We start from the raw sequence: 4,174 nt of genomic DNA, 5'->3' as shown, positions 1-4,174 counted from the left end.
TATTAGACACGCTGTTGGACGCACCCGTAATTTCTCTATTCAAGCAACGCCTATAGACGCGCCTGCTATTTTGCGCGTCTATCAAGCGCGTCTATAGTTGCTTTGTGTTGTTGTGTATGCATAATGTATAGAATGCTTAATAGAAAGCTTTGATGGAGAGCTCTCCATCAAAGCTCTCTATTAGAGCTCTAGGGTTAGGGAAAGGGAGAGGAAAGAGAGGGAAAGGGAGAAACGGAGAGAGGAAAAGGGAGAGAAGCTCACCTAAACCCTATTTTCAAGCTTTCCATGAAAGCTTGAAAGAACACATAAAAGCATGAAAGAGGGAAGAAAGCAAGAAGAGAGCTTACCTTGGAGAAGGATACTTGATTGATTGAAGAGGTTTGAGGGATGAGTAGAGGTGGGAGGAAAACTCACGCTGTAGGCGTAGCTATGCATGTGGAGCAATAGGGAAGTAGGTAAACATGTGTAGCAATAGGGAAGTAGGTAAACATGTGCACCAATAGGGAAGAAGGTAGGTATTGACACCTACCCGGCATCGATCTAGGCAGGAGTGACAGTTTCGTAGGTCGCTGCCAAGCAGTGAAATTTCACTCTACTGGTGGTCAGCGTGTTTTGTTGCTGTGCATTGAAAAAATGCTATTGTGGTTCACTGTCTAAGAGCGAAAACCTAGGTAAATTTCTGTTTGGAGTACTAGATGTTGTTGTGTGTTTTGTATGAACCCTAAATATTCCTGAAGTGAGTGCTATAATGTTTGCAAATGGTTTAGGAGTTGTTGCAAATACAAACATTTGGCATAAGAGAATTAGGCATGTAAATGTGCAAAGAATGAAGTCTATGTAGACTAAAGAAATTGTGACAAGGTTGCCTAAGTTTAAGGTTGAAGGGTATGTAGAAAGTATGTGAAGCATGCCAATTTGGAAAGCAAACAAAGCATGTATTTCCACATGACAGAAATGTGAGCAGGAATATAGTAGATGTTGTGTATTCAGATATATGGTGTCCCCCCATGAAGACTATGTCTATGGGTGGCTACAGGTACTATGTTGTGTATTCAGATATATGGTGTCCCCCCATGAAGACTATGTCTATGGGTGGCTACAGGTACTATGTAACATTCAATATTAATGACCACATGAGGATAGTGTGGGTGTATTTCATGAAGGAGAAGAGTGAAGTTTTCACTCATTTTCATAATTTCAGAGTGATGGCTTAAAAGTAGACACGGAAGCATGTGAAGTGTCTAAGGTCAAATGGAGGGGGAGAATACTTCTCCAATGAGTTCTCTGATTTCTTGCGGAAGAAAAGCATTCAGAGACAGTTTACATGTAGATATACTCCGCAGCAAAATGGAGTTACTGAGTGGAAAAATAGACACTTTGCAGAGATAGCACAAGCATTGATGGGGCAGAGGAGAATATGCTGCATAGCTATTGGGCTGAGGCTATGTCTACAACAGTTTATATTATGAACATGCCTCCTACTGTAGCCATGCATGATGTAACACCAGAGGAGAAAGTTACTGGCAAGAAACCTGATTTGTCTCGCTGGAAAGTTTTAGGATGTATTGCATATGTGCATGCTCCAGATGAGTTGCATACTAAGCTAGATGCAAAGGAAAAAAAATGTGTGTTTATTGGGTATTCCCTTGAGCAAAAGGGATATAGATGTTATAATCTTGCTACTCGTGAATTGAGGGTAAGCAGGGATGTTGTATTTGATGAAATAAGTAGTTGGTATACTACTGAAAAAGATGTTGTTGGGGTTGATGTAAGTGGAAATATGGATGCATAGAATGCAAGTCAACAATCATAGTCATTGAGTGGACTAAGAGAGTTCTCATGCAACGGTTCTGTTGATAGACCATGGAGTGGAAGGCTGCATCATAATACCAGTCTTGGAAATGTAGTTAGTACATCACATAAAGGCAAAGAGAAAGTGGTTGAGCCCCTTGGTATGCTTGATATTTATGTAGGGCATTCTCTTGTCGATGGAGAGTCTAGTGTCTTGGACATGAGCCTTGATGAGGAGCTTGGGATTCCAGCAGTGAGGACAACTAGTATAAAGAAGTCTTTGGAAGCCATGAATGCAAAGTTACGAAGATCTAGAAGAGTCAAAAACCTTGTGCAGAGGTTGACTTACGATGGTTATGTGGCACATCACTATGATCATATAGCAAAAGTTATGCAAGTTATATAGCCCACATGTTTTGATGAGGCTATTGGAAATGTGTATTGGGAGAAAGCTATGAATGAGGAGATGGATGCATTAATGGAAATGAGACTTGGGATTTGGTGACATTTACTGAAGGCAAGAAAGCTATTAGATGTAAGTAGGTATATAAGGTGAAACATAACAGTGAAGGTAGCATAAGCAGGTACAAGGCTAGATTGTTAGCCAAAGGATATGCGCAGACACATGGGATTGATTATGAGGAGATATTTGACATGGTTGCAAAGATGGCAACTGTGAGAGCTGTGATTGTGATGGCTACAAATTAAAAGATAGCAAGGAGGAGAATTCAGATGATGCTTTGGACAAAGATGCCAAGGAAGGTGTTGTGAGAGCTGAAACGGAGTCATCCACAACGAGCACTTTGCTTGGTGGATCAAAGACTGAACAGTCTTCTGATGCTGGGACTAGTAAGTCTTCAAGGGTATCTGGAAACCTCTCTGTAGAATTAAATGCAGCAAAAAATTCACATAAAGATTATGGCATACAGCTGACAGCAAGGAGTTAGCAGATTTGGTCTCTCAAAAAGGGTATGGGTATCTGGAGAATTGTGATTTACCACCTTCACAAAGCTCCCTTACATGGAAGGGATCTTTGGCAAGTTGTGACTTCACTACCTCTAGATCTATCCAGTTTGGTACCCGTCCATCTGTAGACAAGTTTCTCTTAGTTTCACTGCGTGTTGGACACGAGCTAACTCAACTGCCAGATCCAACACCAATTTGTGAGCATCTGTCAAGTGTTTCCCAACCTCTTGCCATCCCATCAGCTCTACCAGGAGCTTCCACCCGAGACAGGTAAAGATTAACTTCTCATTTGCATCCGATATCAACAGGATACAAGGTGTGATACTTGACAGGCTTCAGTGAATTCAGCCCGATGGTGCTTCCGTTGGCTAACATGTTTTTTTTACAGTTCTGATGATTGGAACACAAACTGGAAAGCGAGTAGTGGAAAACGTGTTGGTGTTACTAAGCGAGGATATGGGACACTCGGTGAGGCTCTTTGCCATTCACAAACACGAGCAAGACAAGCAGAGAAGCTTGCAGCACAGGCATTGCAAGAGAGAGAGAAGCTTGTGCAGCTGCTATTTAGAGAGGCATGGACTGCTCGTACCTACAAGCAGTGGTGGGTGCAGACTCTGGAGTTGGAGAACTTGTTGCTTAAGATGTGTTCTGGAAGTGATTTGGAGGTCTGGATGGACAACAAGATTTTGAAACCTTCTACTGCTTCTGAGCAGATAGGAAATAACCCTTGGAATCATATCTGGAAGCGCTCGTCTCGGAAAAAAATGCATCATCATGCTCGTTGTTGGGCCATTGGGTTTGCTTTTGCTCTTGGTTTGAGCTTTGCAGGTGCGGGTCTGATGATTGGATGGAGCATGGGTTGGATATTTCTTGCTTACTGAGCCCAGTTTTTCTTTTGTGAATGCAAGTGTTGTGCAGGGGGTTTCTTTCATGTGATGATTAATGACCTTTCTGGTTAATTTTGATCTTCGTTTGGTAGAGTGTCCATGAAGTCATTTTGATCTTCTTTGGGTAGAGTGTTGTTTAGAGCACCTTTATTGCCTTCGCTTAAGAGCAATATTGAAGTGCCTTACTTGCTTCTGTATTTATTAAGGCAATTGAGCTTAATTGTAGTTAACTTACCGCTTAAATTCTATGCTTTGAGCTCATTTTTGAGTATTCGCGGGAAAGGGTAGCCTCAGCTTACATTGAAACCAAACCCAAAATGTATACTTTGAGTGTCTCTAGAAGGAATTGAGCCTGGTGATAAAAACACAATATAATAGTGTAAAACTTTCATGGAGTACCGCTATATTTTCATCAATTTTTATTGGCATATGCCTCATTGACCAGAGGTATATGTTTTAAAGTCTTAACCCAATTTATGCTTGTACATCAATGCCAATTGTATGTGTTAAAGGTTGGTTCAAGACCCACC

At 41.4% G+C, this 4,174-nt stretch overlaps 1 pseudogene; it reads left to right on the top strand.

Annotated features, from left to right (window-relative positions):
* Positions 1-489: 489 nt before the first annotated feature.
* On the top strand, positions 490-3,638 carry LOC147621002 (uncharacterized; annotated as a pseudogene).
* Positions 3,639-4,174: the final 536 nt, after the last annotated feature.

Source organism: Cibotium barometz, chromosome 31 (assembly GCF_041138505.1).
Source record: "Cibotium barometz isolate CiBa-2024 chromosome 31, ASM4113850v1, whole genome shotgun sequence".
NCBI lineage: Eukaryota > Viridiplantae > Streptophyta > Polypodiopsida > Cyatheales > Cibotiaceae > Cibotium > Cibotium barometz.
The sequence above is the reverse complement of the archived record's forward strand: the minus strand, read 5'-3'. Positions and strand labels throughout refer to the sequence as shown.